The sequence below is a fragment of the Heterodontus francisci genome, unplaced genomic scaffold (assembly GCF_036365525.1).
Source record: "Heterodontus francisci isolate sHetFra1 unplaced genomic scaffold, sHetFra1.hap1 HAP1_SCAFFOLD_172, whole genome shotgun sequence".
NCBI classification, from domain to species: domain Eukaryota; kingdom Metazoa; phylum Chordata; class Chondrichthyes; order Heterodontiformes; family Heterodontidae; genus Heterodontus; species Heterodontus francisci.
Genome location: NW_027141631.1, coordinates 3,560,879 through 3,574,654, shown reverse-complemented (window position 1 = coordinate 3,574,654; position 13,776 = coordinate 3,560,879). Strand labels below are relative to the sequence as shown.

General features: G+C 43.8%; 1 non-coding gene across 1 annotated transcript; it reads right to left on the bottom strand.

Annotated features, from left to right (window-relative positions):
• Nucleotides 1–504: 504 nt before the first annotated feature.
• trnat-ugu (transfer RNA threonine (anticodon UGU)) lies at nt 505–578 on the bottom strand. The gene has a single exon. It is a non-coding gene; the product is annotated as a tRNA-Thr (tRNA).
• Between the last annotated feature and the right edge of the window lie 13,198 nt (nt 579–13,776).

Sequence of the window (13,776 nt, the reverse complement as noted above, 5' to 3'; positions counted from 1 at the left end):
AGGAAAGGTCAAAGTTCACAGCTGTTTTGAATAGAACAAAGTTTAATATCTTCTCACTGTTTCTCGGTAACCACATGAGACAATGGTTTTCTTATTTGGTTCCTTTAATTTTTCTTGTTCCTGACTGAGAAATATTCCAAACCTCAGATCAACCCTCCCACTTGTGTCGTGTCCCAGTCTCAGTTCCAAGCAACACATAATGACACACACACTTTGAAACAGACAACACGGTCACACTTTCCTTCAGTGAGATTAGGGTCGAGCTTTTTTTCCAGGTCGAATGCAACTGTGAACAAATTTGTATCAAAGAAGTTGCCTTTGAAATATCAGCACTGAATTTCTGTACGAGGAGGAAGAGCCATTCCAAACTCACATCCTTCACAAAGGCTGTTTTCTCCTGTGAATGAAATTCATCATGTAATTTGAATTCTGAGTTAAAGTTCACAAGACACAGACATAAATGTTGATACAGAAACTTCTCAAGCATATTGCAAATATGAAATAAGGCTCCGCTGGGAATCGAACCCAGGATCTCCTGTTTACAAGACAGGTACTTTAACCAACTAAGCTACAGAGCCAGATCACAAGTGCTGCTGCAATTGAAATCTGAGGTGGTTACTATTTATTCTCATCCCACTTATCCACAGGTCACAACAAAAATTTTAACTTTTCCCACTTACTGATACAGTCAATCATATGCTCGATTTTTCCCAGAATAGAATACACTTAATGAACAACAAAATTATCAGTTTCTTATAGAACAAGTTTTAACTAATCATGAAGTAAAGCATAAACACACAGGTGGAAATTTTAAATGTTCCCTTTTTACCTTAACCAACATTTAAAGTCCCTTTCTTCCCTCAGCTGAACACACGCACACACACATACTGAAAAAAAAGGGATTTTTCTATACAATTCAGGGCTCTGTTAAAGACAAAAAAAAACACTTGGACTGATTACTTGCTCATTTCTGAAGAAAACAGCAGATGAGATATGTTGTTCCAAAATTGACATGCAGTCTAATTTCCGAGTACATGTACACAGGTCACTCGGTTCTTTTAGAAGAGTTTATTTAGAGGCGGGGTTGAGAATTAATTTTAGCAGGCTTTCTTCAAAGACAGAATATGAGACGAATTGACACAGTGAACTTCTCAGAGTCTTTTCAAGATTTGCTGCAAAACAAGGTGGGTTGCGGTCTTCTCTCATTCCTTGACACTTCTTCTGGCTAACTTTATCAGCTGCTCACTCCAGAAGGTAAAACACAATGACTGCTCCAAACAAAAGCTTGCGATTTTTCTGCCCTCTTTGGTGCGCGCTGCTGCTGCCGGGCTTGTCCAATCAAGAGGCACGACTGACTTCTCTGTCCACATTTCCCCGTTACCAGGGCTTCTGTTCTACATTTAGCTTGAGTTGTGACAACTTGTCAACATAGTTGTCAAATTAATACTTTCAGTGCCCTCTTGAAAAATAACTGGTCTTACATTTATTCAGTTTGATTATAATTTCCTCAACAAAATAAAATTCACAAAAAAAATATTCAAAGTCCCTTCCATAACATCATGTACTTTCCCTGAGCTACAGGTTATTGCAAGTCTCTCTGGCTGTGTTTTTTTCTGTTGATTTTGCACTCAGGTTCTTTCTGAATCCATGTGTTTGCAGTTCTTTGTGCGTGAGAGACATGGAGATATGCTGAAAGATTTCCCAACAAATTATTCATATCTCCGTCTTTCTCCGAACTTTGTACAAACACATTAATGTGGGAATCACACACACCAGGCCGTCAAACCTCTCCGCTAAACATTGAAAGGTGACAGTGTTTGTTGTGACGGGGTTCCATTTATTCAGACACATCTGGGAGAAAGGTAATAGTGATCAAGATGTGATTCACACATGTAATGTATTTGTATATTATGTTCATGAGGTAATGATGTAAATAAACAATTCCTTGCACTTCCCACACTTGGTGTACATTTTCTCTGCTGATGCCCCCTGAATATATCAGAGAAAATGGTGATGAGGATGAGATAAAAGTCCGAAAATATTGGCAGCAAACAGCAGCAGGGACGGCAGTGAACAAGATCAGCCAGCTCCTGGTGAGCTACCTGCTCGGATGATGGAGATTTTGGGTGGATTGTGTGAAGCCTGGGCCACAGACTGTCTCCTCAGTGGAATGAGATGCCGCAGGGTCTCAGTGTGCATCCGATTCAAAGTGATATTTTGGGAAAATATGGCTACACCCATGGGATACATGGCTCGGAACAGATGAGAGGGCTCGAGAACCATTCAGTTCATATATTGAAAGAATTGAAATGTTTTTCAGAGCTAATAACATATTGGAATGTGAAGATGAAAATATAGAGGTCAAGACTCTGAATAAAGCAATTCTTGAGGGCAAGAAAGCAATTTTGCTAATGGAAATTAGCCTGGAAGTGTATGACCAGCTGACAAAGGTTCCTGCTCCCATCAAGGCAAAAGATGTGCCATTCAAAACAATCATCACCAAGTTAGAGGAACATTTCAACCCTAAGCCACTAGAGATCACGGCAAGCTAGAAATTTGGAACCAGAAAGCAGAAAAGTAGTGAATCAGTTGGTGAGTACATTGTGACACTGAAAAATTTATCACTGCATTGCAGCTTTGGCACATTCTTAGACGGTACATTATGAGACAGATTTGTGCTTATATTGGTGAATGAGAAAAGATACGAAACACACAAAATCCGACATTTGAGCTAGCGTGTCAGATTGCTCTTTCCATGGAGATAGCATCAAAGAATGCTCGGGAATTTCATCCTGTGCCAGTGATAGTAACACACTTCAGGGGAGCTTAAAAAAAACTGGAAAGTGGGCTTTCAAATGGCAGATAAAATTTACACAGAGAATTGTGAAGTGATACAATTTGGGAGGAAGAATAAGGAGAGGCCATATAAATGAAATGTTACAATTCTAAAGTGGGTGCAAGAACAAAGAGACAATGTACACCAATCTTAGAAGGTTTGAAAAGGCTGCTAAGAGAAAACAGGACACTTGGCTTTCTTAATAGAGACATAGAGTAAAAGCAAATAAGTTATGATAAACCTTTATAAAATACTGGGTCTGAATGGCCTACTCCTGTACCTCCACAGAAAGCTTCCATTCCAGGTTTACACACACTCGTCAGGATCACTCTCCACAGATCCCACCACTCCATGCAAGGATATCTCCCTCACGATCAGATCACAGGTCCTTAGTCCTACCACATCCAGTCATGAATGATGGTGGACAGATGAGATGAGGAGGCTCCAAAAACATCCCCATCCTCAATGATGCTGGAGCCAAAGCTGAAGCATTTCTAACAATCTTCTGTCAGAAATTGCTCAGTGGATAATTCATCTCGGCCTCCTGAGGTCCCCAGCATCACAGTTTCCAGTCTTCAGCCAATTCGATTCACTCCACATGATAGCAAGAAACAGATGAAGGCACTCGATACAGCAAAAACTATGGGCCCTAACAACATTCCGGCTCTAGTACTGAAGACTTGTGCTCCAGAACTAGCTGCACTCTCAGCCAAGCTGTTCCAGTAGAGCTACAACACAGGCATCTACTGGACAATGTGGAAAATTGCCCAAGTGTGCCCTCTCCATAAAAAAAATCAGGACAAATGCAATCTGACCAATTGCCGCCCCATCAGTCTACTATCAATCATCAGCAAAGTGATGGAAGATGTCATCAACAGTGCGATCAAGCACCGCACACTTAGCAATAATCTGCTCATCGATGCTCAGTTTAGGTTCTGCCACGGTCTCTCGGCTCCAAGCAAATACTAGCAGGTAGAGTATAATGTGGGAAAATGTGAGGTTATCCACTTTGGTGGGAAGAATGGAAAAGCAAAATATTACTTAAATTGCAAGAGACGACAGAATGCTACGGTGCAGAAGGATCTGGGTGTCCTTGTACATGAATCACTAAAAGTTGGCATGCAGGTAGAGCAGATAATTAGGAAGGCAAATGGAATGTTACCTTTTATTTCAAGGGAATGGAGGACAAAAGTAGAGAAGTCTTGCTGCAAATGTACAGGGGTGTTGGTGAAAACACACCTAGACTACCGTGTACAGTTTTGGTATCCTTATTTAAGGAGGGATATCCTTGCAGTGGAGGCAGTTCAGAGAAGGTTCACTGGATTGATTCCTGTGATGAAGGGGTTGTCTGATGAGGAGAGTTGAGCAGGCTGGACCTGTACTCATTGGAACTGAGAAAAAATGATAGGTGATCGTATTGAGACATATAATATTCTGAGGGGGCTTGACGGGGTAGATGCTGAGAGGATGTTTCCCCTCATGGTGGAATCTAGAACTCAGGGACACGGTTTCAGAATTAGGGGTTTTCCATTTAAGAAGGAAATGAGGCCGAATTTCGTCTCTCAGAGATTCATTAATCTTTGGAATTCTCCAGCGCAGAGAGCAATAGAGGCTGGATTATTGAATGTCTTCACGACTGAGTTCGACAGACTTTTATCTACCAGGAAGTCAAGGGTTATGGGGAGCAGGAAGAAAGTGGGAGTGAGGCCATGATCAGGTCAGCCATGATCCTATTGAATGGCGGAGCAGGCTCGAAGGGCAAAATGGCCTACTCCTGCTGCTATTTCTTCTGTTCTTCTGTTCTTATAACCTCATTGCAGGTTGGTTCAAACAGAGACGAATGAGTGGCATTCCAGAGGAGAGGTGAGAGTGATTGCCCTTGAGTGAGTGTGGCATCAAGGATCCCTAGCAAAATTGAAGTCAATTGGAATCGGGGGAAAACTCTCCACTTGGTGGAGTCGTACCTCGCACAAAGCAAGATGGTTGTGGTTAGTGGAGGCCAATCATCTCAGCCCAGGACATTGCCTCAGGAGTTTCTCAGGGTAGTGTCCTAGGTCCAGACATCCTCAGCTGTTTCATTGTTGACTCAGAAGAGTCAGAAGCGGGAATGTTCCCTGCTGATTCACAATTCCTCAGATACTGAAGCAGTCTGTGCCCACAAGCAGCAAGACCTATACAACATTCTCAGCTGATAAGTGACAAGCAACCTTCTGGCCACACAAGTGCTAAGCAGTGAACATCTCTAATGAGAGAAAATCAAACCATCCACCTTTTGATATTCAGCAGCATTACCATCGCTGAATCCCTCACCATAAACATCTTGGGGGTTACCATTGACCAGAAACTAAACTGGACCAGTCACATCTATGCTGCGGCCAGAAGCGTAGGTCAGAGATTGGGAATTCTGCAGCAAGTATCTCACCTCCTGATACACCAAAACCTGTCCACTATCCACAAGGCACAAGTCAGGAGTGTGATGGAATACACCTCACTCAACAACACTCAAGAAGCTCAACACCATCCAGGACAAAGCATCCCACTTGATCAGAACCTAACCCACCATCTTAAACATTCACTTCCTCCACCACCAGTACACAGTGGCTGCAGTGTGTACCATCTCCATATGAACTGCAGTAACTTGCCAAGTATCCTTCAACAGCACCTTCCAAGCCCGTGACCACTACCACCTCGAAGGACAAGGGCAGCAGATGCATGGGAACTCACTACCTGCAGTTTCCCCTCCAAGTCACTCACCATCCTGACATGGAACTATATCGCCATTTCTTCGCTATTGTTGGGTCACAATCCTGGAACTCCCTCCCCAATAGCACTGTGGGTGTTCCTACACCATATGGACTGCAGTGGATCAAGAAGGCAGCTCACCACTACATTCTCAAGGGCAATTAGGGATGGGTAATAAATGCTAGACTTATCAGCGATACTCGCGCCCAAGAATGAATAAAAACCAAATCACTCTCCAAAGATTCCCCACAATTCAGGCTGGGACATTTACATCAGGAGCACAGAGCTTTATATAACTACAACATGAGTTCCAATCTTCAGATTCCATTAGCCTTTCACATTATTTTCTACCAGTCCACTAGCTTTTAGTGATTCAGCACTCGGGTCTCTGCTTCTCCAGTTTCTAACATCTCACCACTTATAACAAACACTCTGATCTATCTTTCGTAGGGACTAGATGACCCCTCATTTTAAACTCCATCTGCCAAAGCATTGCTCACTCACTTAATCTATCAAGAAGATTTGAAAATAAATTTCTTGCCAAAGGATAATGTTCTGCTTCTGCTCCCTCGCCGTTTGCTTTTCCCGTTAGTCTTTCATTTGGTGTAAATCCAGAGAAAGTAAAGATGGAAGGAAGGGAGGGAGGGAAAAATCTTCCTCCTTTTCGTGATCCCAATTTGATCTTCATTCCCGTCCAATTTGGGTGAAGAATTCCAATTGTCTGTCTCAATTTTAATAAAGTATAAACAATTCTGGAATCACCTTCCAGATATTGACAAGAACAGGTTTCCAGGCCGACTGAACACAAAATTTCCCCCCCTGGAAACAACAATGCACGAGACAGTTCATAAACTAACAACAAGGATGGGATTTGAACCCACACGCGTGAAGAACAATGGATTAACAATCCATCATGTTAACCTCTCAGCCACCTTGTCAACTGTGTGGGCGTAATGGTCACCTTCAGCTCAGATCCTGACTGTGCAGCCAGATGTGCAATGATGGAAATGTAGCTTCTGTAAGTAAATGAAATTTCCATCACATCAGGTCATGGCCTGTTGGGAATGGAGCGGTGTGAAACATTCCAGACCATGTCCAACACGTTTCTACTCAGTGTGAAAACTCACCACGGAAAGACTGGAACATACAAACATTTGATCACACCATGATTAACATCACTCAGACATCTGAACCATTAGGTCACTGACGAAGTCATGATGACTTCTAATTTCTCATGAAATGACAACTGAACTGACTGGAAGAATTGCTTTAACTCCACATGATCAGAGAGACACAGCCTCTGCCGACTTGTCAGGTGGCGTAAACAGATATTACTGCTTCTGATCTTCACCAGAACAGAGAGTGAGATGTAACATTGATCATCAAACAGACTATGAGAGAATACAACAGAATAAAACACATGGAGAGACACTGTGGAATAACAAATAGATTTGACTGGAATGTTGAATTTTAATTGGAATGGATAAAACACCAGAAACAACTGATTAAATTGGGATTCTCATCATTATATTGATCTGGGACAGAAAAGAGAAACTGATAGAAAGAAGGGAAGAAGGAAGAAAAGAAAGGATGGAACTGTTTACTTTTTTCAGTTTTTTCACTTGCCCATCAAAGCTGGATAAAAAAGTTGCAAATAACAGAGAATTTCACCAAAAAGGGAGATTAAATGCTGCCGAAACCTTGGATTGAAGGATGCCCCAACAGATCACCTGTTTAACTGTCTCCTCACTGGGGGATTTCAATCAGTGAGCAATATTATTCACTACCTTTTTTGTGAAATGAACCCAGAACTGTCACTTGGAATTAATATCTGTGTTCCAACTCCTGAATAATAAAATTGTGAGTTTCTCAATATTTTCTGGACACATTTCCTGCTGAAAGAACTAAGAACTCTTTTCTAATTTACACAATACTATATACACACTCATCAAGCCTCCTAAGCTGGCATCCTTGGTGCTGCTCTCTCTTCTCCCAAACCTCATCTCATGTGACTGTTACATCATCACTCTGACAGTGGGAGAGGTTGATCCCACTGTCTTCAGCATTAACCCTTTACATTCTTATGCTACACTGTCTGTCCAAAAAATGGTTAGAGAACTTCCTTCATTTATCGAAACACCAACAGCTGCCAGTTGTAAATCAACTCAAACCCATCAGAGAGAGAGAGAGAGAGAGAGAGAGAGAGACTGTCAGAGAACTTCCTGCATCCAGTCGTGACCCTGTCACACTCAGCAGCTGCTCACCCAGACCCCACTCTCATCAACACTGAATACTGTTACCGAGACCCTTCAAATAATGTTTATAAAAGGCGGAAACATTCAAAGTTCATCGCAGCTGGACTGAATAGAACAAAGTTTAATATCTTTTCACCGTCACTCGGTGACCACATGAGAGACAGTCCTTAAATCAGTCGTATAAATTATCAGCTGTAAGAATGTTTGTCATTGGGTTGAATAATTTCTGTGTGAGAAATATTCCAGCATCATAAACCAGGGGAATGTGCTGACTGAGCTGTGTCTTCATCTCTTCTGGTCAGTCGGACAGTTCACCCTTCATTCTGCTCTGATTCGCTTTCCCCAAGCGGATCTTCAGATTCTCAAATAGTCATAGAGTCGGACAGCATAGAAACAGGTCCTTCGGCCCACCGCATCCATGTCGACCATAATTCCTATCTATACTAATCCCACCTGCCTGCATTAATTTCATATCCCTCTATGCCTTGCTCATTCAAGTACCTGTCCAGATGCCTCTTAATTGTCACTACTGTTCTTGCCTCCACCACCTCCTCAGGCAGCTCATTCCAGATACCCACGATTCTTTATGTGAAAAATTTACCCCTTTGATCCCCTTTAAACCTCCTCCCTCTCACCTTAAATCTATGCCCTCTAATTTTAGTCACCCCTCCTATGGGAAACAGACTCTGGCTATCTATGCTATATATGCCTCTCATAATTTTATATACCTCTATCATGTCTCCTCTCAGCCTCCTTCGCTCCAGGGAAAACAGACCCAGCCTGTCCAATCTCTCTTGATAACTCAAGCCCTCCAAACCAGGCAACATCCTTGTGATTCTTTTCTGCACCCTTTCTAGCTTAATCACATATTTCCTGTAATGCGGCAACCAGAACTGCACACAGTACTCCAAATATGGCCTAACCAACGTTATGTATAACTGTAACATGACGTCCTAACTCTTGTACTCAATGCCTCGGCTAATCAAGGCAAGCATGCCATACGCCCTCTTCACCACCCTGTCTACCTGTGTTGCCACTTTCAGGGAACTATGTACTTGCACACCAAGGTCTCTCTGCTCAACAACACTCCCCAGAGCCCTGCCATTCACTGTATATGTCCTGCCCTGGCTTAACTTCACAAAATGCATCACTTCACACTTGTCTGCATTAAATTCCATTTGCCAAGCCCTTGTCCACTTTCCCAGTTGATCTATATCCTGTTGTAACCTTAGACAACCTTCTTCACTGTCCACTATACCACCAATTTCGGTGTCTTCTGCAAACTTACTAATCATGCCCCTTACAATCACATCCAAGTCATTAATATATATGAAAAACAACAGGGGGTCCAGCACCGATCCCTGCGGCACACCACTGGTCACCGGCCTCCAATCTGAAAAACAACCGTCCACTACCACCCTCTGCCTCCTATCACCAAGCCAATTTTGCATCCAATTTGCTAGCTCATCCTGGATCCCATTTGTTCGAACCTTCTGGACCAGCCTACCAAGTGGGACCTTGTCAAAGGCCTTGCTAAAGTCCATGTAGACAACATCCATCGCCCTGCCCTAGTCAATCCTCTTGGTCACTTCCTTGAAAAACTCAATCAAATTCGTGAGACATGATTTCCCACGCACAAAGCCATGCTGACTATCGCTAATCAGACCATGCCTTTCCAGAAGCATATAAATTCTGTCTCTCAGAATGCCTTCCAATAACCTTCCCACCACTGATGTAAGACTCACCGGCCTGTAGTTTCCTAGCTTATCCCTTCTGCCCTTCTTAATAAAGGCACAACATTAGCTATCCTCCTGTCTCCCGGTACCTCACCCGCGGCTAACGATGACACAAAAATCTCTGCCAGGGCCCCAGCAATCTTCTCCCTTGCTTCCCATAGCATCCCAGGATGCACCTGGTCAGGCCCTGGGGATTTATATCCACCTTAATGCACTTCAAAACCTCCAACACCTCCTCCTTTGTAATGTTGATATGCTCCAGGATATCAGTGTTCCTTCCCTTGAACTCACTAGCTTCCATGACCTTCTCCACGGTAAATACGGATGAGAAATATTCATTTAAGACCTCGCCCATTTCCTGTGGCTCCACACATATATTGCCACACTGATCCTTAAGGGGACCTACTCTCTCCCTAGCTACCCTTTTACTCTTAAAATACTTATAGAATCTTTTAGGATTCTCCTGTATCTGATGTGCCAGGGAAATCCCATGGCCCCTTTTCGCCCTCCTAATTTCCTTCTTAAGTGTACTCCTACATCCCCTATATTCCTCGAGTGAGTCGCTCGATCCCAGCTGCCTGTACCTGACATATGCCTCCTTCTTTGTCCTGACCAGACCTCAATATCACTCGTCAACCAAGGTTCCCTAAACTTGTCAGCTTGCCCTTCCATCTAACAGGAACATGCCTGCCCTAAACTCTTCCTATCTCATTTTTAAAAGCCTCCCACTTACCTGCAAACAGCCTCTCCCATTCAACTTTTGAGAGTTCCTGTCTGATGCCATCGAAATTAGCCTTCCCCCAATTTAGGACTTCAACCTGAGGACCAGTCCTATCCTTTTCCAGAACTATCTTGAAGCTAACAGAGTTATGGTCACTGGTCCCAAAGTGCTCCCCCACTGACACATCAACCACCTGCCCAGCCTCATTTCCTAAGGGGAGGTCGAGTGTAGCCTCTTCTCTGGTAGGGCCATCCATATACTGCTTCAGAAAACTATCCTGGACACATTTAACAAATTCTTCCCCATCTGATCCCTTAGCACGAAGGCAGCCCAGTCAATATTAGGGAAGTTAAAATCACCCACTATTACAACCCTATAATTCCTACACCTATCTGTGATTTCCCTACGTATATGCTCCTCCACTTCCCTCTGACTATTGGGTGGCCTATCGTATAATCCCATCAAAGTGATCACCCTTTTCTTATTTCTAACTTCTACCCACAGGTCCTCGCTGGACATTCCCCCCCGGATATCCTCTCTAAGTACTGCCGTGATGTCCTCCCTAATCAATAGTGCAACTCTCCCTCCTCTCTTACCTCCACCTCTGTCACGCCGAAAGCTTCGGTACCCCGGAACATTGAGCTACCACTCCTGTCCATCCCTCAACCACGTTTCCGTAATAGCTACAATATCACAATCCCATGTACCGATCCATGCTCTGAGTTCATCTGCCTTACCTGTCAGGCTTCTTTCATTAAAGTAAATGCAGTTTAGCCTACCAGACCTTCCACGCTCCCTGTCCTGCCCCTGCCCAGCCTGCCTACTGGACTTGCTTGCTTTAACCTCTACATTTGCCTCAACCATCTCATCTGAGAGATTACTACTTTCGATCCCACCCCCTGCAAGACTAGTTTAAACCCTCCTGAGTAGTACTATCAAACCTCCCTGCAAGGATATTGGTCCCCCTCCAGTTCAGATGCAACCCATCCTTCTTGTACAGGTCACCTCTGCACCAGAAGAGATCCCAATGATCGAAGTAGCTGAAGCCCTCCCGCCTTCGCCAGTCTTCAGCAACGCATTCATTTGCCTTATCCTCCTATTCCTACCCTCACTATCACGTGGAATAATCCTGAGATTACAACCCTAGAGGTCCTGCTTTTTAACCTTCTGCCTAACTCCCTATATTCACTTTGCAGGACCTCATCTCTCTTCCTGCCTATGTCGTTAGTAGAAATATGGACCACGATCTCTGGCTGCTCACCTTCCCCTTTCAGAATGTCCTGCAGCCGCTCCGAGACATCCTTGACCTTCGCACCAGGGTGGCAACATACCATCCTGGAGTCTCGTTTGTGACCACAGAAACGCCAAACTGCACCCATTACTATAGAATCCCGATCAGTATAGCTCTTGCAACATTTTTCCTCCCCTGCTGTGCAGCAGAGCCCTCCGTGGTGCCACAAACTTGGCTGTTGCTGCTTTCCCCTGGGAGGTCATCCCCCCGCAACAGTATCCAAAGCGGTATATCTGTTTGAGAGGTGGATGGCCACAGGGGACTCCTGCATTACCTGCTACTCCGTCTGGTGGTCACCCATCTCTTTTCTGCCTGTGCAGCCATTACCTGCATTGTGACCACCTCACTAAACATGCTATCCACAACGTCCTCAGCATCGCGGATGCTCCACAGTGAATCCACCTGCAGCTCCAGTTCCGTAATGCGGGTAGTCACTAGCTGCAGCTGGATACACTTCCTGCAGACATGGTCACCAGGGACACCAGAAGCGTCCCTGATTTCCCTCAAAGCGCAGGAGGAGCATATCATGGGGCTGAGCTCTCCTGTCATGACTTACCCTTTGGTTAATTAGTTACTACCTTCATTAAAAAATACTAATTATACTAGGGTAATTGTTCTACCCACTTCAATCTAAAGTCCTTAAAAAAAAACACTTTAGTAGTACTCACCTTATCACCAGAGGATTTTTTTTCCAACAAAAAAAAACAACTTTCCCCTTATTTTTTAAGATATTCAAACAGCTGCTACTTACCAAGCAATCGGCTTGCAGCTCTCCTCTGATGTCACTGTTTGCCTTTTTTGTTCAATATTCCGGCGCATTGGAAGAGGTTCGACTGCTCTCCGCTCCCGGAAGGAAAGAGACTGGGCCTCGATCCTCGGGGTCGATTTACAGGCTCCGCTCCCGGTGTTCCCCCCACAGGTCCGCTCTGCTCCTCACCTCTCCACTCTTGGAAGGTAAGAGCAAATCTGGACACTGGGTTTTCTTATTTAGTTCCTTTCGATTTTTCTTGCTCCAGAATGATAATATATTCCAACCTTGGATCAACCTTGCCCTGTCTCCCAGTCTCGGTTAAAAGTGACACATAACGGCACCAACACTCTGAAACATACAACATGGTCACACTCTGCTTCAGTGAGATTAATGCTGAAGCAATTTCCATGTCGAATGCGATTGTGAACAAATTTCTTTCGAGGAAATTGTGGGTGATTGAGTATTTGCACTGAATTTCTGTGCAAGAAGCGACAGTTTCAAACAGCCATTCCCAAATCACTTCCTTCACAAAGACAAAAACTGTGCTGTCTTAACGTGTGACTCAACTTCACAAACAAATCTGAACTCGAAGTTCAGGAGAAGACAGAGAAGAGAATAATTGACAGTGTAATCTTTGAATCATAATTTTCTGTTTCTTCGCTGAAGTGAGGCTCAACCCGAAGACATGCGAGATTACGGAAATCTACAAATTTGGAATGAGAAAGCATAAAGTAGTGAAACAGTTGGTGAGTACATTGTGGCACTGAAGAATTTATCACTACAGGGCAACTTTGACACATTCTTAGACCGTACATTATGAGACAGATTTGTGCTATCTTGGCGGATGAGAAAAGATACTAAACGCACAAAATCCCACATTTGAGCGAGCGTGTAAGATTGCTCTTTACATGGAGATAGCATCAAAGAATGCTCGTGAATTGCGTCCTATGCCAGTGACAGTAACACACTTCAGAGGAACTTAAACACACTGGTAAAATGGGCTTTCACATAACAGATAAAATTTTATACAGAGAAGTGTGAAGTGATACAGTTTGGGAGGAAGAATGAGACAATGTACACCAATCTTTTTTGATCAAGGTTTGAAAAGGTTGCTCAGAGCAAACAGGACACTTGGCTTTATTAATAGAGGCAAAGAGTAAAAGCAAATAAGTTATGCTGAACCTTTATAAAGCACTGGGGCTGAATGGCCGACTCCTGCACCTCCACAGAAAGCTTCCACTCCAGTCTCAGACACCCTTGTCAGGATCACTTTCCATACATCCCGCCACTCCACGCACGGATATCTCCCTCAGGATCAGATCACAGCTCCACAGTCCTGCCACATCCAGTCGTGAATGGTGGTGGATAATTAAATAACTAACAAGATGAGGAGGCTCCAAAAACATTCACATCCTCAATGATGGTGGTGCTGAGCACGTCAGTG